This window comes from Salmo trutta, chromosome 28 (genome assembly GCF_901001165.1).
Source record: "Salmo trutta chromosome 28, fSalTru1.1, whole genome shotgun sequence".
NCBI lineage: Eukaryota > Metazoa > Chordata > Actinopteri > Salmoniformes > Salmonidae > Salmo > Salmo trutta.
In genome coordinates this window covers 25,090,374-25,111,237 of record NC_042984.1, presented here as the reverse complement: position 1 = coordinate 25,111,237, position 20,864 = coordinate 25,090,374, and the positions used below count along the sequence as shown (strand labels likewise).

The following is a 20,864-nucleotide window of genomic DNA, read 5'->3' as shown; positions in this document are numbered from 1 at the left end:
CCAGACCCTCTATCACCCACAGAAGACGGGAGGAGGGAGCTGGTGGACACCTCACGCCCTGTTGTAAATCAAGGAGAGAGAACATCCCTCTTCAAATTTCACAGAGGAATGCGATTTGTCTACACATAGGTTTCCCACCGAAACTCTAACACGTTCTAAAGCGAATACTGGAAAAATATTCCTAACAGAGAACGTGGGGAATGGTCAGTGGTGAGCTAATGTCATTTTGGTTTTTATTTTGTGATGTCATTAAGTGTTATGAAGGAAATACTGTAATAAATACTGTCAGTCCGCTGACAGTCCTGTGTTATCATTTAGTTTGCTAGTAAATAAATAACTAAACCAATTTATATAGTACTGAATCATAAGTAAGGCTGGGGTTTTTGCAGATGCAGGTTACGACTGTTCAGAATGATGATATGATAAGAGGTATGATTAATATGTTGACTGTTTTATGGATGTCATAGGTAAAGACCTTTAGAGTTTAATTCGGGAGATGGTAACTATTTAAATAACCGCTTTCATGGCCCAAATCCTAATGAGTTGATTGTTACGTGATTAGTTTAATCAGGTAACAATTAAACATAGTTAGTTGATTGGATAAATAACAGTCATCAGATTAATGAAAGTAAAGTCACGACACTGGTTTAGATCTTATCTGTTGGAAAGATATTAGTTTGTCTCTGTGGATCGTTTGTCCTCTGACAAATCAATTGTACGTTTTGGTGTTCCTCAAGGTTCTGCTTTCACTACATATTCTATCTCTTGGTGATGTTATTCGGAAACACAATATCAATTTTTACTGCTTGGTGGATGACACACAGCTGTACATTTAGATGAAACATGGTGATGCCCCAAAATTGCCTACCCTGGAAGCCTGTGTTTCAGACATAAGGAAGTGGAAGCCAGCAAATGTTTTACTTATAAAGTCAGACAAAACAGAGATGCTAGTTCTAGGTCTCAAAAAACAAAGAGATCTGCTGTTTGATCTGACAATGAATTTTAATGGTTGTACAGTCTCAAATAAAACTGTGAAGGACCTCAGCGTTACTCTGGACCCTGATCTCTCTTTTGACGAACATATCAAGAATATGTCAAGGGCAGCTTTTTTACATCTTCGTAGCATTGCAAAAATCTGAAAACGTTTGTACAAAAATGATGGAGAAAAGCAATTTCATGCTTTTGTCTCTTCTAGATTAGAAAACTGCAATTAATGACCGGCTACCCGGATAAAGCCCTAAATAAACTTTAGTTAGTGCTAGATATGGCTGCAAGAATCTTGACTAGAACCAAACATTTTTGTCATATTACTCCAGTGCCATTACTTCAGCCTCTCTACACTGGCTTCCTGTGAAGGCTAAGGCTGATTTCAAGGTTTTACTGCTAACCTACAAAGCAGTACATGGACTTGGTCCTACCCATCTCTCCATGTTGGACGTGCCGTACATACCTACACGTCGCTACGGTCACAAGGCGCAGGCCTCCTTATTGTCCTTAAAATTTCTAAGCAAACAGCTGGAGAGGTCCATTTTTATGAATGTTCTGCCTATCCATGTGAGAGATGCAGACTCAGTCTCGATCTTTAAGTCTTTACTGAAGACTCATCTCATCAGTAGGTCCTGTGATTGAGTGTAGTCTGGCCCAAGGGTGCGAACGTGAACGGCAAGGCACTGGAATGAAGAGCCGCCCTTGCTGTCTCTACCTGGCGGGCTCCCCTCTAGCCACTGGGATTCTCTGCCTCTGATCCTATTACGGGGGTTGAGTCACTGGCTTAACAGTGCTCTTCCATGCCGACCCTGGGAGGGGTGCGTCATGTTGTGCCAGGCTTTATTGCGCTATACTCGACTTGAGTGGGTTGACTCACTGACGTGATCTTAATGTCCAGTCTTGCACCCCCTTGAGCTCGTGCGGTGGAAGAGATATTCATTGGCTGTACTCAGGGTAGTAAGTTGGTGGTCTGTTGAAATCCCTCCAGTCTTTTGTTCTTGTTGCTCTGACTTATAAGTCCAGTCTTTGAGGTTTAACTATTGCCCGCCCAGACCTTGTTCTAGGTGTAGCAGGCACATCCAGGATTACCTTGGGTGTTGGTGGTTCTGACAATGCGGTTTGTCAGAGTGGTGAACACACTTGAATATTCTCCTGCATAGCGTTGTTGTTCTCAGGTCCATCCATAGGGATGAGGTGATGTCTGTTCCTGCGGACGGACCCATGGGGAACATCCACCATGTAGGATTGTGGTGCTGTATGTTCCCTCAGCACTATGCCTGTGACTTTTGAGTCAGTCATCCACACTTGTTTTCCAGGTGGGAGTCTGCTGAAGTCACTGGCTCTGTGACGCTTGTTGAAGCGTTGCTGATCCACACTCCTTCTCTCCTTTTCCTTTGATTTGACCGCAGCTGTGTTTGGGAGTGATGGGTCTAGCAGCAATGGGGGTGTTGGCACTGTGGCATGAAGTTGTTGTCTCATTAGCATTTGTGCCGGGCTGAAGCCATTCTGGAGTGGAGTTGACCGATAGGCTAGCAAAGCAAGGTAAGGGTCATCTGCTTTCTTGAGGAGGTTCTTCACTGTCTGAACGGGGCCCTTCGCCTCTCCGTTGCTTTGCAGGAACTTTGGAGTGCTGGTGACATGGCAAAATTCATATTCTGCAGCGAATTCAGAAAGAGGTCTTCCAGACAACTGAGGCCCATTGTCCATAACAAGGACCTCAGGTACCCCATGGTAGGCGAAGATGGACTTCTGATGAACGACATCCGCAGACTTTGTTAGTGACATGTTTGCGATTTCCACATACCTTGAGAAGCAGTCCACCACTAGCAGGTAGGTGGTGCTTTTCAGAGTGAACAAGTCCGCTCCCAGTCTTTGCCAGCGTCTCTCAGGAAGGTATGAGTGGTTCTATGTGGTTAGTGCGCTCTTTGATGCATGTCTTGCAGTTAACCTCTCTGGGAAATGTGGGACGCTAGCGTCCCACCCCGCCAACAGCCAGTGAAATAGCAGAGCGCCAAATTCAAAACAGAAATCTCATAATTCAAATTTCTCCCACATACAAGTATTATACACCATTTTAAAGATAGACTTTTCGTTAATCCAATCACAATGTCCGATTTCAAAAAGGCTTTACGGCGAAAGCATACAATTAGATTATGTTAGGACAGCACTTAGACAAGAAAAAAAACACACAGCCATTTTCCAAGCAAGGAGAGGCGTCATAAAAACCAGCAATACAGCTAAAATGAATCACTAACCTTTGATGATCTTCATCAGATGGCTCTCATAGAACTTCATGTTACACAATACATGTATGTTTTGCTTGATCAAGTTCATATTTACATCCAAAAACCCCATTTTACATTGGCATGTAATGTTCAGAAATGTTTTGCCTCCAAAACAGCCGGCGAATGAGCACATCAATTTACAGAAATACTCATCATAAACTTTGATAAAAGGTACAAGTGTTATGCACAGAATTATAGATAAACTTCTCCTTAATGCAACCGCTGTGTCAGATTTCAAAAAAGCTTTATGGCGAAAGCACACTTTGCAATAATCTGAGTACAGCGCTCAGTCACCAAAACAAGCCATACAGATACCCGCCATGTTGTGGAGTCAACAAAAGTCAGAAATAGCATTATAAATATTCACTTTCCTTTGATGATCTTCATCAGAATGCACTCCCAGGAATCCCAGTTCCACAATAAATGTTTGTTTTGTTCGATAAAGTTAATCTTTATGTCCAAATACCGTCATTTTGTTTGCGTGTTTAGTCCAGCATTCCAAATTCACTAAGCGCGCGAGTTTAGTCCAGACATAAAGTCAAAATAGTTACATTACAGTTTGTAGAAACATGTCAAACGATGTATAGAATCAATCTTTAGGATGTTTTTATCATAAATATTCAATAACATTCCAACCGGACAATTCCTTTGTCTTTAGAATTGAAAGGAAAGGCAGCTCACTCTCACGGCCGCGCGCATGACTGAGCTCATGCCAATTCTCCAGACACCTGATACAATCAGCTCTTATTCTCTCCCCATTTACAGTAGAAGCCTGAAACAACGTTCTAAAGACTGTTGACATCTAGTGGAAGCCTTAGGAAGTGCAATATGACCCCACAGACACTGTATATTGGAGAGGCAATCACTTGAAAAACTACAAACCTCAGATTTCCCACTTCCTGGTTGGATTTCTTCTCAGATTGTTGCCTGCCATATGAGTTCTGTTATACTCACAGACATCATTCAAACAGTTTTAGAAACTTCAGAGTGTTTTCTATCCAAATCTACTAATTATATATGCATATTCTAGATTTTGGGCCTGAGTAGCAGGCATTTTACTTTGGGCACGCTTTTCATCCAAGCTACTCAATACTGCCCCCCTTTCCCAGAGAAGTTAAAACACAATGTGTGGTCAAGTGCAGAGAACGCGAACAACATGCTGTGTGGTGTCCTGGACTCAGCCAGCAACTGAACGAACTTGTGCACAGAAGTTACCAACACATCATCAATGTGACAGACCACACCTTCCAGGCCTTCAGTGACCTCTGTCACTGTCCTGTTCTGGAAGTGTTCAGGTGCTGAATCGATGACAAAAGGCAGAGGGTTGAACTAGTAACGTCCGAAAGGTGTGATGAAGGTTGTTAGCTTAACTGACTCCTTGGCTAGCAGGATCTGCCAGAATCCCATGTTCGCGTCAAGCTTGCTGAAGATTTTCGCTAGTGAGCCAAGGGTCTGTTCGACAGTGGGAAGTATGTATTTTTCTCTACTACACACTTACTCATTGAGACTGGTGATATCGACACATATCCGCACATCCCCTTTCTTCTTTGGGACAACCACCATGCCGGCGCAACAGTCTGTGGGCTTCTACACTCTGGTGACAACCTTGAACCCTTGCATGTGCTCTAGGTCTTTCTTGACTTTTGGCAGCAATGTCAGAGGAATCCGTTGTGGAGTGTGGAGTGAGTAGGGCTCTGCGCCGGGTTTCAGCTTGATGGCATATGGTTGTTGTACTAAGCCAAGACTGCTGCACAGCTTTGGAGAGCTTTCTTTCAGTGTCTATAAATCAATGCTGTTGGCTCGAGCAACTAGCTCAAGCTTTGTGATAGCTGGCCTGCCTAGTGTCTCCTTTTCTCCCTTTTGTAGAACCACACTTGCGTTGCCGATCACGTCCAGCGGCGCTCTTCCTGGCCCTAGCTGAGGTTTTGTTGGTTTTTGCAGAGCTGGCTTGCTGGTTCCTGCAAAAATGTGATGTCTGGGATAACAGTCACATCGGCACCAGGGTCTATTTTCAAATTCAAATTTCTGTCCCTAACTTGAATGTCAATCATCCATGGGTTACCTCCTGCTGTTGTTTTTCCTAGGGAAATGCTATCATCCACTTCTTGAACCTCGTTTACAACTCTTGATGACATACACACACGCTGGTAATGTCCTCTTTTCCCACAGGAGTGACACACTACTTCATTAGCTGCACACTGTGTTGTTGGATGTGCAGGGATTTTGCCACAGTTGACACTTTGACTACTTTTTTCATTAGCATTTTCATGGCTAGCTTTCTCACACTGGAATGCCTTTCTGCATAACTCTATCAACTGAGCATGACTCTTTTGCTGTTACTCTGTTACCTCGCAGGCAACTTTGCTGCTTTTTCACTTCTTCAGTTTGCCTTGCCATCTCAATAGCTCTCTCTCTAGCCTAAGATCTAGCTGCATACATTCTGACATACACGTATGCTAACCCAATGACTAGCCTGTCTCTAATTAGTTCATCATGCAAAAGTCCATAGTTGTAAAACTCTGTTAGGGCATGTAAGGCTGTGACAAAATAATCCACTGTTTCATTTCCCCCCTGTCTCCGCATGTTAAAGCGGGCTCTCTCATAGATCACGTTTTTTTTTCACAATAAATAATGCATTAAATATGTCTCTTATTTGTCCATAATGTTTTTTCTCAAGTTCGTTAAGGTTTAGACCCCTCAAAACGTAATCTGCTTTGTCACCCATACAGTACATGAGAGTGTTTACCTGGTTCTCCTCGGTAGATGTGTGAAGATTACTCACCTAACGAAAGCGCTCGAACCTCCTAATCCATTTGGTCCATTCTTGAGGTTTAGAAAAATCAAACGGCTTTGGCGGCTATACGCTAAATGGAGAACATGGGTCTGTATGCGTGAGTATCTGTGCCCCTCCCGCTGCACCTTGCACTGGTGGCCGGTGGCTGCTGCGCTTCTCCCGCGACGTCTTCCATGCTGATTAACCTCCTCGATTTTCTTCTCAAAACTTCTCAAATGTATAGGAATGAAGGATGTAGGTAATGTTGTCAGTCTGGTGTAGAAGGATTGTTCTACTCAGTTATATCACCATCACCAGCTGGGTGTTCTGTGTGCAAGGAGTTTTGAATATTCGTTTTATTTCCTACACTGTACGCTAAACTCTGTTAGTAAATACACTCGTTCTAGTCCAATTCTGACACCATGTTGTGTAATCAAACTTGTCTGTACGTGAGTAAAATAACTACTAACGGTGTGCATCTTTATGAAGGCACTTGACGTTGCTTCACATTACAACTCACATGAGAGAGAGATGCTTCCCTCATGAACCCCAACAATACAACAGGCCCTCATTAGCATATGGCCAATCAGGATGCAATATGCAAATAACACCACACTTTTAGCTCTCTTCATGAAATCCCTTTCTCCCATGTTCTTTCTCTTAGAGTCAATGTGAAATCACAAATCTGCTTCTCTCATATCCGTTACCAAATTAGTGATCTTCAACTAGAATGAGTTAGTAATCTGCTTCTATAGTCAGAGCTAGCAATATGCTCCAGCTCATGAGTTTCCAGAATAGCTGTATTTGCGTAAACTGCACTGTCTGCTACTGTGGCTAATTGTTATTGTTGCCAACTTTACACCGACACTGTCCATTCACACTGCTGCTATCCCGTTCAATGAATGACGTTAAGTCTAAGTCCAATAGTGACAGTTTTTTTACTTTCCTTTGCTGTAGTTCAATGTCTGCTTTCCTCAAGCTGCGCAACTTCCCGCACTATTCAGTGTCCCGATCCTCAACTTTGCTGGTCCCGATCCCGTGCTGCTGCTAACACACCTCTCTGTAGCTGAAGATAGGCTGGACACATTACATTTTTAACAACGTTTTTTTCTGATAAAAACGAGTTAATTGCATCCGCCGTGGAGCCCAGTTTCATAATATGACCATTTTTCCCAGCTGCTTGCCGTCATTTTGAAGTAATCCCAAAAAAATAGGCCTTATTTTTGGGAATTTTTCACCCTGCCAGCTCCTATTAGTTCTATTGAGCACCGTGGCACCAACTCGCCTTCCGAACGTTCTATTGATGGCTTATTTTTCTACGTCACAATGCCTGCTTCACTATTGTTGGCAATGAGACCTGCTCACGTTGTTTATAGTTGAAATGTAAACAACAACCAAAAAATTCTCATGGAATTCTGATGTCATCCCATTGTTTCCTATAGGGGAAATATAGGCATGTCTGTCTATTTCGCCAAATATCTCGCAATGTGTATATTTGGATTTTTTTCAAGTCGGACGCCATTTTAATCATGAGAAAACTCCTTTTTCTAATTATGTAAGTCTAGGCAGCGAGCTCGGTTGTCATCAAATACTATCCCCAAAATACTTTTTGCCCTTGGAAAGCTGAGCTCCCCTCATTGTTTTCCTATGGAGAGGCATGCCGGTATATTTCGCCAAATATCTCACGTGTATATTTAGATTTTTTCAAGTCGGGTACCATTTTAATCAGGAGGATCTCCTTTTTGTAATTATGTAAGTCTGGGTAGCGAGCTCGTTTGTCATCGGTCACTAGACCAGAAATAGTCAAAAGTTTTCATTTTTTCCCTACTTTCTCATTACGTAGGCATAAGCGCAGTTGACACCATTGAGGTGCGGATGTTTACTTTCTACACAAGTTGTTTTTTTCTAGTTTCATCCGATGAATAGATTGTAGTTGTAAAATAAAAAGGGCAATTTGTTTGTGCCATTTAGGCGAAATGGAATTCTAAGCATCACTCCAGTCAAAACAGGCTCTGCGAACTTTCGATTCCATCCATATGCTATGGGCTCGCACTAGTGTTCCAGCTGAGTCAAAGTTATTTTGCCGTATTTCAGTCTTGTGTGAATTTTGATTCGTTCTATTGTCCAGCCTACTGAATACTCTCTGCTCCCAGCGCCATAGCAAGCTAGCCAATCTACTGTGCCCCAGCAAAACATTGGTCTCTCTCTCCACTTGTAGCACCAACGAATGAGAATAGTATTACACGTAAAGTCCCTCTTCCGTTCTCCGGTAGACCACTGATTTCAGGTAAGTCACATTATTTCAAACTGTTTTTTTAATGTTATTTTTGGTTCTGTAGGCTTCTTATCATGGCACTATTCAGGCATTCCTTTATTCAGCATTCCTTTACAATCTCTGATTGATTGTTTGTCCCGCGACTTCTGAATAACAAGGAGGCTTCTTCTTCTTTGGTATAATGGTGTTCGCAACAATTATATGTGCATTCCGCCACTTACTGTACAGGTGGATAATAAAAATCCAAAAAGGAAAGAAATGCTAAAATAATAATACATTTGAAAAAATTCATACAAACTATCAGTAATGAAATGGTAATTAAACTAAATCACCCTGCTCAGAAGGAGCAGAAGGAAGGATCCTGTGACGGCTCAGAAGGATCCTGTGATGGTGGGACATTTCCCGGCGACAGTAGTCCTTGCAATGCTTCTGCCATTAAGTATTGGAGGCCCACAAAAAACTTCTCAGTTGCAGATGTAATGATGTCCAGCTTCTTGGACTTCTTGAACAACAAGGAGGTTTATTGGACCTTCCTTAGAATGTCTTGGTTCTGTTTACTTATTGACTGGGTCAGTGAAGAGGCAATGATCTTAACCAATCAACTATCCCTTAAACATAGTTGGCCTATAACTTTACTATTACGCCAAAAACACCTAATTTCTAATGAGATTTTAGGATGGTTCGCTGAAACTGAATAGTCAACAACAACAAAAAGATAACGTGCCAAAACTCAATAGAGCGCGCAACTAGGCAGGATACAGTGCCTTGCAAAATTATTCATTCCCTTAGGCATTTTTCCTATTTTGCTGCATTACAACCTGTAATTTAAATCGATTTTTTTATTTGGATTTAATGTAATGGACATACACAAAATAGTCCAAATTGGTGAAGTGAAATGAAAAAAATAACTTTTATATGTTTAAACTTTTATATGTTTAAAAAAACATATAAAACAAATATGGAAAAGTGATGCGTGCATATGTACCCTTGAAGCCCCTAAATAAGATCTGGTGCAATCAATTACCTTCAGATGTCACATAATTAGTTTAATAAAGTCCACCTGTGTGAAATCTAAGTGTCACATGATCTCAGTATATATACACCTGTTCCGAAACGCCCCAGAGTCTGCAACACCACTATGCAAGGGGTACCACCAAGCAAGTGGCACCATGAAGACCAAGAAGCTCTCCAAACAGGTCAGGGACAAAGTTGTGGAGAAATACAGATCAGGGCTGGGTTACAAAAAAATATCAGAAACTTTGAACATCCCACGGAGCACCATTAAATCCATTATTAACAAATAGAAAGAATATGGCACCACAACAAACCTGCCAAGAGACGGCCGCCCACCAGAACTCATGGACCAGGCAAGTAGGGCATTAATCAGAGAGGCAACAAAGACACCAAAGATAACCCTGAAGGAGCTGCAAAGCTCCACAGCGAAGATTGGAGTATCTGTCCATAGGACCACTTTATGATGCACACTCCACAGAGCTGGGCTTTACGGAAGAGTGGCCAGAAAAAAGCCATTGCTTAACCCTCCCGTTGTCCTGGCCGGGTCGGAGCGACCCGCCGGCTCGGCCACGCGTTAGGAGCCATTCCCCCGCGTCCAGGCCGGGTCAGAGAGACCCCCCCCTGGCTCGGCCACGCGTTAGCCCTCCCGTTGTCCAGGCCGGGTCAGAGAGACCCCGGGGGAAGCGTCAGCAATGCGTATGTTATATCCCCCTCTGCAGTTGTCCAGGCCGGGTCAGAGAGACCCCCCGGCTCGGCCGCGCGTCAGCAATGCGTATGTTGTAACCCCCTCTGCAGTTGTCCAGGCCGGGTCAGAGAGACCCGTGCAGTCGGGCGGCCGTAGAGAGGCTACTAATATTGTCAGGAAGAAGAAGAAGAAGAAGAATAAGAGGAAGAAAAAGAAGACGAGGATGACGATGAGGACGATGGCGAGGAATACGACCCCGCCGAGATAGCCTCCAGCGTCGACCGAGAAGACGAAGAAGACTTTTGCGATTCCGAAGAGGAGGACGTTTCGGAAGACGAAGACGGCAAGGAATACGACCCCGAACGTGACGCGGACGACTCGGCCTTGCGTTCGCGCTCTTCTTCTTCTTCGGAGGAGGAGGATGAGCGAGAGGGAGAGCGAGACACGGCCGCCGCCCGAGAGCGAGACAGAGAGCCAGAGCCAGAGCGAGAGGACACGGTGGCGGCCGTCCAAGCCCGAAGGGAGACGTTGCTGTCAAAAAACGGCAAAATCAAATGGTCCTCCGCGGCCCGGACCTGCCCCGCGGCGTCTGCCACCCCGGCCCCGCGGTGACGCCTGGCCCTACGGCCTACGCGGCGTCGCGCGCGCTCGACATCGAGTCCACATTCCGGCTGTTTGTCACGCCGGCGATAGAAAGGATCGTCGTGGACATGACCAATCTGCAGGGGGTGAGAAAATACGGCGACGGCTGGCGACCCATGGACTCGGTCGACCTGCGCGCCTACCTAGGGCTGCAAATCCTAGCGGGCGTCTACAGGTCCCGGGGTGAGGTGCCTGGCTAGCTCAGTCGGTAGAGCATGAGACTCTTAATCTCAGTGTCGTGGGTTCGAACCCCACGTTGGGCACTGCTTTCTCTGCTGGACAACCAACTCAATTTACAAACAGACATTTGTTTTGGCTTTCGAGCAGGCTTGCCACCCTGCATTGCTGAAGTGTCAGGCATAGCTGGTGATACAGAAGACTATGAATTTGAATCCTAGCTTCGCCTGCTGTCTGACATTTTCTCTCAAGGACATACCTATTACTTATGAAACGTCCTCCTAAATGGATTTGAATAAATGCTCCTTTACTGGACAAGAAATAGATAAGCAGAGGGTTCAAGAAAAATACTTGCTCCTGGTGAGGCTCAAACTCACAACCTTGTCATCGATTTGATGCATACATATGTATAAGTACTACACGCTAACGATTGCACCACAGGATCCATTAAAAACACTCTCACAGATCCATATTTTGTACAACCAGAGCTGTTCGATATTCGAACCAAGTCATTAACACAATTGAGGTGCCTGGCTAGCTCAGTCGGTAGAGCATGAGACTCTTAATCTCAGGGTCGTGGGTTCGAGCCCCACGTTGGGCGACCTTTTCTCCGCCGAAGCACCAACTCACTTTGCAAACAGCCATTCGTTTGGACTTTCGAGCAGGCTTGCCACCCTGCATTGCTGAAGTGTCAGGCATAGCTGGTGATACAGAAGACTATGAATTTGAATCCTAGCTTCGCCTGCTGTCTGACATTTTCTCTCAAGGACATACCTATTACTTATGAAACGTCCTCCTAAATGGATTTGAATAAATGCTCCTTTACTGGACAAGAAATAGATAAGCAGAGGGTTCAAGAAAAATACTTGCTCCTGGTGAGGCTCAAACTCACAACCTTGTCATCGATTTGATGCATACATATGTATAAGTACTACACGCTAACGATTGCACCACAGGATCCATTAAAAACACTCTCACAGATCCATATTTTGTACAACCAGAGCTGTTCGATATTCGGACCAAGTCATTAACACAATTGAGGTGCCTGGCTAGCTCAGTCGGTAGAGCATGAGACTCTTAATCTCAGGGTCGTGGGTTCGAGCCCCACGTTGGGCGCTCCTTTTCTCCGCCGAAGCACCAACTCACTTTGCAAACAGCCATTCGTTTGGACTTTCGAGCAGGCTTGCCACCCTGCATTGCTGAAGTGTCAGGCATAGCTGGTGATACAGAAGACTATGAATTTGAATCCTAGCTTCGCCTGCTGTCTGACATTTTATCTCAAGGACATACCTATTACTTATGAAACGTCCTCCTAAATGGATTTGAATAAATGCTCCTTTACTGGACAAGAAATAGATAAGCAGAGGGTTCAAGAAAAATACTTGCTCCTGGTGAGGCTCAAACTCACAACCTTGTCATCGATTTGATGCATACATATGTATAAGTACTACACGCTAACGATTGCACCACAGGATCCATTAAAAACACTCTCACAGATCCATATTTTGTACAACCAGAGCTGTTCGATATTCGGACCAAGTCATTAACACAATTGAGGTGCCTGGCTAGCTCAGTCGGTAGAGCATGAGACTCTTAATCTCAGGGTCGTGGGTTCGAGCCCCACGTTGGGCGACCTTTTCTCCGCCGAAGCACCAACTCACTTTGCAAACAGCCATTCTTTTGGACTTTCGAGCAGGCTTGCCACCCTGCATTGCTGAAGTGTCAGGCATAGCTGGTGATACAGAAGACTATGAATTTGAATCCTAGCTTCGCCTGCTCTCTGACATTTTATCTCAAGGACGTACCTATTACTTATGAAACGTCCTCCTAAATGGATTTGAATAAATGCTCCTTTACTGGACAAGAAATAGATAAGCAGAGGGTTCAAGAAAAATACTTGCTCCTGGTGAGGCTCAAACTCACAACCTTGTCATCGATTTGATGCATACATGATGTATAAGTACTACACGCTAACGATTGCACCACAGGATCCATTAAAAACACTCTCACATGATCCCATATTTTGTACAACCAGAGCTGTTCGATATTCGAACCAAGTCATTAACACAATTGAGGTGCCTGGCTAGCTCAGTCGGTAGAGCATGAGACTCTTAATCTCAGGGTCGTGGGTTCGAGCCCCACGTTGGGCACTGCTTTCTCTGCAGAAGAACCAACTCACTTTGCAAACAGCCATTCGTTTTGACTTTGGAGCAGGCTTGCCACCCTGCGTTGCTCAAATGTCAGGCATAGCTGGTGATACAGAAGACTATGAATTTGAATCCTAGCTTCGCCTGCTCTCTGACATTTTCTCTCAAGGACATACCTATTACTTATGAAACGTCCTCCTAAATGGATTTGAATAAATGCTCCTTTACTGGACAAGAAATAGATAAGCAGAGGGTTCAAGAAAAATACTTGCTCCTGGTGAGGCTCAAACTCACAACCTTGTCATCGATTTGATGCATACATATGTATAAGTACTACACGCTAACGATTGCACCACAGGATCCATTAAAAACACTCTCACAGATCCATATTTTGTACAACCAGAGCTGTTCGATATTCGAACCAAGTCATTAACACAATAGAGGTGCCTGGCTAGCTCAGTCGGTAGAGCATGAGACTCTTAATCTCAGGGTCGTGGGTTCGAGCCCCACGTTGGGCTGCCTTTTCTCCGCCGAAGCACCAACTCACTTTGCAAACAGCCATTCGTTTGGACTTTCGAGCAGGCTTGCCACCCTGCATTGCTGAAGTGTCAGGCATAGCTGGTGATACAGAAGACTATGAATTTGAATCCTAGCTTCGCCTGCTCTCTGACATTTTATCTCAAGGACATACCTATTACTTATGAAACGTCCTCCTAAATGGATTTGAATAAATGCTCCTTTACTGGACAAGAAATAGATAAGCTGAGGGTTCAAGAAAAATATTTGCTCCTGGTGAGGCTCAAACTCACAACCTTGTCATCGATTTGATGCATACTGATGTATAAGTACTACACGCTAACGATTGCACCACAGGATCCATTAAAAACACTCTCACTGATCACCATATTTTGGACAAACAGAGCTGATCGATATTCGAACCAAGTCATTAACACCATTGAGGTGCCTGGCTAGCTCAGTCGGTAGAGCATGAGACTCTTAATCTCAGGGTCGTGGGTTCGAGCCCCACGTTGGGCGCTCCTTTTCTCCGCCGAAGCACCAACTCACTTTGCGAACAGCCATTTGTTTGGACTTTCGAGCCCCACGTGGCACTGCTTCTCTGCAGAAGAACCAACTCACTTTGCAAACAGCCATTCGTTTCGACTTTGGAGCAGGCTTGCCACCCTGCGTTGCTCAAATGTCAGGCATAGCTGGTGATACAGAAGACTATGAATTTGAATCCTAGCTTCCCCTGCTGTCTGACATTTTCTCTCAAGGACGTACTTATGAAACGTCCTCCTAAATGGATTTGAATAAATGCTCCTTTACTGGACAAGAAATAGATAAGCAGAGTGTTCAAGAAAAATACTTGCTCCTGGTGAGGCTCAAACTTACAACCTTGTCATCGATTTGATGCATACATATGTATAAGTACTACACGCTAACGATTGCACCACAGGATCCATTAAAAACACTCTCACTGATCACCATATTTTGGACAAACAGAGCTGATCGATATTCGAACCAAGTCATAAACACCATTGAGGTACCTGGCTAGCTCAGTCGGTAGAGCATGAGACTCTTAATCTCAGGGTCGTGGGTTCGAGCCCCACGTTGGGTGCTCCTTTTCTCCGCCGAAGCACCAACTCACTTTGCAAACAGCCATTAGTTTTGACTTTCGAGCAGGCTTGCCACCCTGCATTGCTGAAGTGTCAGGCATAGCTGGTGATACAGAAGACTATGAATTTGAATCCTAGCTTCGCCTGCTGTCTGACATTTTCTCTCAAGGACATACCTATTACTTATGAAACGTCCTCCTAAATGGATTTGAATAAATGCTCCTTTACTGGACAAGAAATAGATAAGCAGAGGGTTCAAGAAAAATACTTGCTCCTGGTGAGGCTCAAACTCACAACCTTGTCATCGATTTGATGCATACTGATGTATAAGTACTACACGCTAACGATTGCACCACAGGATCCATTAAAAACACTCTCACTGATCACCATATTTTGCACAAACAGAGCTGTTCAATATTCAAACTAAGTCATTAACACAATAGAGGTGCCTGACTAGCTCGGTCGGTAGAGCATGATACTCTTAATCTCAGGGTCGTGGGTTAGAGCCCCACGTTGGGTGCTCCTTTTCTCCGCCGAAGCACCAACTCACTTTGCAAACAGCCATTCGTTTGGACTTTCGAGCAGGCTTTCCACCCTGCATTGCTGAAGTGTCAGGCATAGCTGGTGATACAGAAGACTATGAATTTGAATCCTAGCTTCGCCTGCTCTCTGACATTTTATCTCAAGGACATACCTATTACTTATGAAACGTCCTCCTAAATGGATTTGAATAAATGCTCCTTTACTGGACAAGAAATAGATAAGCAGAGGGTTCAAGAAAAATACTTGCTCCTGGTGAGGCTCAAACTCACAACCTTGTGATCGATTTGATGCCATACTGATGTATAAGTACTACACGCTAACGATTGCACCACAGGATCCATTAAAAACACTCTCACTGATCACCATATTTTGGACAAACAGAGCTGATCGATATTCGAACCAAGTCATAAGCACCATTGAGGTGCCTGGCTAGCTCAGTAGGTGGAGCATGAGACTCTTAATCTCAGCGTCGTGGGTTCGAGCCCCACGTTGGGCTCTGCTTTCTCTGCAGAAGAACCAACTCACTTTGCAAACTCCCATTCGCTTTGACTTTGGAGCAGGCTTGCCACCCTGCGTTGCTGAAGTGTCAGGCATAGCTGGTGATACAGAAGACTATGAATTTGAATCCTAGCTTTGCCTGCTCTCTGACATTTTATCTCAAGGACATACCTATTACTTATGAAACGTCCTCCTAAATGGATTTGAATAAATGCTCCTTTACTGGACAAGAAATAGATAAGCAGAGGGTTCAAGAAAAATACTTGCTCCTGGTGAGGCTGAAACTCACAAACTTGTGATCGATTTTATGCATACTGATGTATAAGTACTACACGCTAACGATTGCACCACAGGATCCATTAAAAACACTCTCACTGATCACCATATTTTGGACAAACAGAGCTGATCGATATTCAAACCAAGTCATAAGCACCATTGAGGTGCCTGGCTAGCTCAGTCGGTGGAGCATGAGACTCTTAATCTCAAGGTCGTGGGTTCGAGCCCCATGTTGGGCACTGCTTTCTCTGCAGAAGAACCAACTCACTTTGCAAACAGCCATTCGTTTTGACTTTGGAGCAGGCTTGCCACCCTGCGTTGCTGAAGTGTCAGGCATAGCTGGTGATACAGAAGACTATAAATTTGAATCCTAGCTTCGCCTGCTCTCTGACATTTTCTCTCAAGGACATACCTATTACTTATGAAACGTCCTCCTAAATGGATTTGAATAAATGCTCTTTTACTGGACAAGAAATAGATAAGCAGAGGGTTCAAGAAAAATACTTGCTCCTGGTGAGGCTGAAACTCACAAACTTGTCATTGATTTTATGCATACTGATGTATAAGTACTACACGCTAACGATTGCACCACAGGATCCATTAAAAACACTCTCACTGATCACCATATTTTGGACAAACAGAGCTGATCGATATTTGAACCAAGTCAATAACACCATTGAGGTGACTGGCTAGCTCAGTCGGTAGAGCATGAGACTTAATCTCAGGGTCGTGGGTTCGAGCCCCACGTTGGGCGCTCCTTTTCTCCGCCGAAGCACCAACTCACTTTGCGAACAGCCATTTGTTTGGACTTTCGAGCAGGCTTGCCACCCTGCATTGCTGAAGTGTCAGGCATAGCTGGTGATACAGAAGACTATGAATTTGAATCCTAGCTTCGCCTGCTGTCTGACATTTTCTCTCAAGGACATACCTATTACTTATGAAACGTCCTCCTAAATGGATTTGAATAAATGCTCCTTTACTGGACAATAAATAGATAAGCAGAGGGTTCAAGAAAAATACTTGCTCCTGGTGAGGCTCAAACTCACAACCTTGTCATCGATTTGATGCATACATATGTATAAGTACTACACGCTAACGATTGCACCACAGGATCCATTAAAAACACTCTCACAGATCCATATTTTGTACAACCAGAGCTGTTCGATATTCGAACCAAGTCATTAACACAATTGAGGTGCCTGGCTAGCTCAGTCGGTAGAGCATGAGACTCTTAATCTCAGGGTCGTGGGTTCGAGCCCCACGTTGGGCGACTTTTTCTCCGCCGAAGCACCAACTCACTTTGCAAACAGCCATTCTTTTGGACTTTCGAGCAGGCTTGCCACCCTGCATTGCTGAAGTGTCAGGCATAGCTGGTGATACAGAAGACTATGAATTTGAATCCTAGCTTCGCCTGCTCTCTGACATTTTATCTCAAGGACATACCTATTACTTATGAAACGTCCTCCTAAATGGATTTGAATAAATGCTCCTTTACTGGACAAGAAATAGATAAGCAGAGGGTTCAAGAAAAATATTTGCTCCTGGTGAGGCTCAAACTCACAACCTTGTCATCGATTTGATGCATACTGATGTATAAGTACTACACGCTAACGATTGCACCACAGGATCCATTAAAAACACTCTCACTGATCACCATATTTTGGACAAACAGAGCTGATCGATATTCGAACCAAGTCATTAACACCATTGAGATGCCTGGCTAGCTCAGTCGGTTGAGCATGAGACTCTTAATCTCAGGGTCGTGGGTTTGAGCCCCACGTTGGGCGCTCCTTTTCTCCGCCGAAGCACCAACTCACTTTGCGAACAGCCATTCGTTTGGACTTTCGAGCAGGCTTGCCACCCTGCATTGCTGAAGTGTCAGGCATAGCTGGTGATACAGAAGACTATGAATTTGAATCCTAGCTTCGCCTGCTCTCTGACATTTTATCTCAAGACCTATTACTTTGGGCTCTGCTTTGGGCTCTGCTTTCTCTGCAGAAGAACCAACTCACTTTGCAAACTCCCATTCGCTTTGACTTTGGAGCAGGCTTGCCACCCTGCGTTGCTGAAGTGTCAGGCATAGCTGGTGATACAGAAGACTATGAATTTGAATCCTAGCTTCGCCTGCTCTCTGACATTTTATCTCAAGGACATACCTATTACTTATGAAACGTCCTCCTAAATGGATTTGAATAAATGCTCCTTTACTGGACAAGAAATAGATAAGCAGAGTGTTCAAGAAAAATATTTGCTCCTCATGAGGCTCAAACTCACAAACTTGTCATCGATTTGATGCATACATATGTATAAGTACTACACACTAACGATTGCACCACAGGATCCATTAAAAACGCTCTCACTGATCACCATATTTTGGACAAACAGAGCTGATCGATATTCGAACCAAGTCATAAGCACCATTGAGGTGCCTGGCTAGCTCAGTTGGTGGAGCATGAGACTCTTAATCTCAGGGTAGTGGGTTCGAGCCCCACGTTGGCCACTGCTTTCTCTGCAGAAGAACCAACTCACTTTGCAAACAGCCATTCGTTTTGACTTTGGAGCAGGCTTGCCACCCTGCGTTGCTGAAGTGTCAGGCATAGCTGGTGATACAGAAGACTATGAATTTGAATCCTTATTTGAATACTTATGAAACGTCCTCCTAAATGGATTTGAATAAATGCACCTTTACTGGACAAGAAATAGATAAGCTGAGGGTTCAAGAAAAATACTTGCTCCTGGTGAGGCTCAAACTCACAAACTTGTCATCGATTTTATGCATACTGATGTATAAGTACTACACGCTAACGATTGCACCACAGGATCCATTAAAAACACTCTCACTGATCACCATGTTTTGGACAAACAGAGCTGTTCGATATTCGGACCAAGTCATTAACAAAAGTGAGGTGCCTGGCTAGCTCAGTCGGTAGAGCATGAGACTCTTAATCTCAGGGTCGTGGGTTCGAGCCCCACGTTGGGCGCTCCTTTTCTCCGCCGAAGCACCAACTCACTTTGCGAACAGCCATTTGTTTGGACTTTCGAGCAGGCTTGCCACCCTGCATTGCTGAAGTGTCAGGCATTGCTGGTGATACAGAAGACTATGAATTTGAATCCTAGCTTCGCCTGCTGTCTGACATTTTCTCTCAAGGACATACCTATTACTTATGAAACGTCCTCCTAAATGGATTTGAATAAATGCTCCTTTACTGGACAAGAAATAGATAAGCAGAGGGTTCAAGAAAAACACTTGCTCCTGGTGAGGCTCAAACTCACAACCTTGTCATCGATTTTATGCATACTGATGTATAAGTACTACACGCTAACGATTGCACCACAGGATCCATTAAAAACACTCTCACTGATCACCATATTTTGCACAAACAGAGCTGTTCAATATTCGAACTAAGTCATTAACACAATAGAGGTGCCTGGCTAGCTCGGTCGGTGGAGCATGAGACTCTTAATCTCAGGGTCGTGGGTTCGAGCCCCACGTTGGCCACTGCTTTCTCTGCAGGAGAACCAACTCACTTTGCAAACAGCCATTCGTTTTGACTTTGGAGCAGGCTTGCCACCCTGCGTTGCTGAAGTGTCAGGCATAGCTGGTGATACAGAAGACTATGAATTTGAATCCTTATTTGAATACTTATGAAACGTCCTCCTAAATGGATTTGAATAAATGCACCTTTACTGGACAAGAAATAGATAAGCTGAGGGTTCAAGAAAAATACTTGCTCCTGGTGAGGCTCAAACTCACAAACTTGTCATCGATTTTATGCATACTGATGTATAAGTACTACACGCTAACGATTGCACCACAGGATCCATTAAAAACACTCTCACTGATCACCATGTTTTGGACAAACAGAGCTGTTCGATATTCGGACCAAGTCATTAACACAAGTGAGGTGCCTGGCTAGCTCAGTCGGTAGAGCATGAGACTCTTAATCTCAGTGTCGTGGGTTCGAGCCCCACGTTGGGCGCTCCTTTTCTCCGCCGAAGCACCAACTCACTTTGCGAACAGCCATTTGTTTGGACTTTCGAGCAGGCTTGCCACCCTGCATTGCTGAAGTGTCAGGCATTGCTGGTGATACAGAAGACTATGAATTTGAATCCTAGCTTCGCCTGCTGTCTGACATTTTCTCTCAAGGACATACCTATTACTTATGAAACGTCCTCCTAAATGGATTTGAATAAATGCTCCTTTACTGGACAAGAAATAGATAAGCAGAGGGTTCAAGAAAAATACTTGCTCCTGGTGAGGCTCAAACTCACAACCTTGTCATCGATTTTATGCATACTGATGTATAAGTACTACACGCTAACGATTGCACCACAGGATCCATTAAAAACACTCTCACTGATCACCATATTTTGCACAAACAGAGCTGTTCAATATTCGAACCAAGTCATTAACACAATAGAGGTGCTTGGCTAGCTCGGTCGGTAGAGCATGAGACTCTTAATCTCAGGGTCGTGGGTTAGAGCTCCACGTTGGGTGCTCCTTTTCTCCGCCGAAGCACCAACTCACTTTGCAAACAGCCATTCGTTTGGACTTTCGAGCAGGCTTGCCACCCTCCATTGCTGAAGTGTCAGGCATAGCTGGTGATACAGAAGACTATGAATTTGAATCCTAGCTTCGCCTGCTGTCTGACATTTTCTCTCAAGGACATTCCTATTACTTATGAAACGTCCTCCTAAATGGATTTGAATAAATGCTCCTTTACTGGACAAGAAATAGATAAGCAGAGTGTTCAAGAAAAATATTTGCTCCTCATGAGGCTCAAACTCACAACCTTGTCATCGATTTGATGCATACTGATGTATAAGTACTACACGTGTTATAAATATATTTGATAAGCTGGTCTATTGCGCAACACTTATCTGCTGATACAAAAGACACATTCTGTGTTGAACTGATACTAGCTATACACGCACACCCAGAAACA

The 20,864-nt window shown here is 44.1% G+C and overlaps 16 non-coding genes across 16 annotated transcripts; all 16 read left to right on the top strand.

Moving 5' to 3' along the window:
- The first annotated feature begins 10,851 nt into the window (after nucleotides 1-10,851).
- trnak-cuu (transfer RNA lysine (anticodon CUU)) lies at nucleotides 10,852-10,924 on the top strand. Its single transcript has one exon. It is a non-coding gene; the product is annotated as a tRNA-Lys (tRNA).
- Nucleotides 10,925-11,366: 442 nt separating this feature from the next.
- On the top strand, nucleotides 11,367-11,439 carry trnak-cuu (transfer RNA lysine (anticodon CUU)). Its single transcript has one exon. It is a non-coding gene; the product is annotated as a tRNA-Lys (tRNA).
- A 442-nt stretch (nucleotides 11,440-11,881) lies between these two features.
- trnak-cuu (transfer RNA lysine (anticodon CUU)) lies at nucleotides 11,882-11,954 on the top strand. The gene has a single exon. It is a non-coding gene; the product is annotated as a tRNA-Lys (tRNA).
- Nucleotides 11,955-12,397: 443 nt separating this feature from the next.
- trnak-cuu (transfer RNA lysine (anticodon CUU)) lies at nucleotides 12,398-12,470 on the top strand. The gene has a single exon. It is a non-coding gene; the product is annotated as a tRNA-Lys (tRNA).
- Nucleotides 12,471-12,915: 445 nt separating this feature from the next.
- Nucleotides 12,916-12,988, top strand: trnak-cuu (transfer RNA lysine (anticodon CUU)). Its single transcript has one exon. It is a non-coding gene; the product is annotated as a tRNA-Lys (tRNA).
- A 442-nt stretch (nucleotides 12,989-13,430) lies between these two features.
- On the top strand, nucleotides 13,431-13,503 carry trnak-cuu (transfer RNA lysine (anticodon CUU)). The gene has a single exon. It is a non-coding gene; the product is annotated as a tRNA-Lys (tRNA).
- A 444-nt stretch (nucleotides 13,504-13,947) lies between these two features.
- Nucleotides 13,948-14,020, top strand: trnak-cuu (transfer RNA lysine (anticodon CUU)). The gene has a single exon. It is a non-coding gene; the product is annotated as a tRNA-Lys (tRNA).
- A 510-nt stretch (nucleotides 14,021-14,530) lies between these two features.
- Nucleotides 14,531-14,603, top strand: trnak-cuu (transfer RNA lysine (anticodon CUU)). The gene has a single exon. It is a non-coding gene; the product is annotated as a tRNA-Lys (tRNA).
- Nucleotides 14,604-15,567: 964 nt separating this feature from the next.
- Nucleotides 15,568-15,640, top strand: trnak-cuu (transfer RNA lysine (anticodon CUU)). The gene has a single exon. It is a non-coding gene; the product is annotated as a tRNA-Lys (tRNA).
- A 444-nt stretch (nucleotides 15,641-16,084) lies between these two features.
- Nucleotides 16,085-16,157, top strand: trnak-cuu (transfer RNA lysine (anticodon CUU)). The gene has a single exon. It is a non-coding gene; the product is annotated as a tRNA-Lys (tRNA).
- A 958-nt stretch (nucleotides 16,158-17,115) lies between these two features.
- trnak-cuu (transfer RNA lysine (anticodon CUU)) lies at nucleotides 17,116-17,188 on the top strand. Its single transcript has one exon. It is a non-coding gene; the product is annotated as a tRNA-Lys (tRNA).
- A 444-nt stretch (nucleotides 17,189-17,632) lies between these two features.
- trnak-cuu (transfer RNA lysine (anticodon CUU)) lies at nucleotides 17,633-17,705 on the top strand. Its single transcript has one exon. It is a non-coding gene; the product is annotated as a tRNA-Lys (tRNA).
- A 640-nt stretch (nucleotides 17,706-18,345) lies between these two features.
- On the top strand, nucleotides 18,346-18,418 carry trnak-cuu (transfer RNA lysine (anticodon CUU)). The gene has a single exon. It is a non-coding gene; the product is annotated as a tRNA-Lys (tRNA).
- Nucleotides 18,419-18,826: 408 nt separating this feature from the next.
- trnak-cuu (transfer RNA lysine (anticodon CUU)) lies at nucleotides 18,827-18,899 on the top strand. Its single transcript has one exon. It is a non-coding gene; the product is annotated as a tRNA-Lys (tRNA).
- Nucleotides 18,900-19,344: 445 nt separating this feature from the next.
- On the top strand, nucleotides 19,345-19,417 carry trnak-cuu (transfer RNA lysine (anticodon CUU)). The gene has a single exon. It is a non-coding gene; the product is annotated as a tRNA-Lys (tRNA).
- Nucleotides 19,418-19,825: 408 nt separating this feature from the next.
- Nucleotides 19,826-19,898, top strand: trnak-cuu (transfer RNA lysine (anticodon CUU)). Its single transcript has one exon. It is a non-coding gene; the product is annotated as a tRNA-Lys (tRNA).
- Nucleotides 19,899-20,864: the final 966 nt, after the last annotated feature.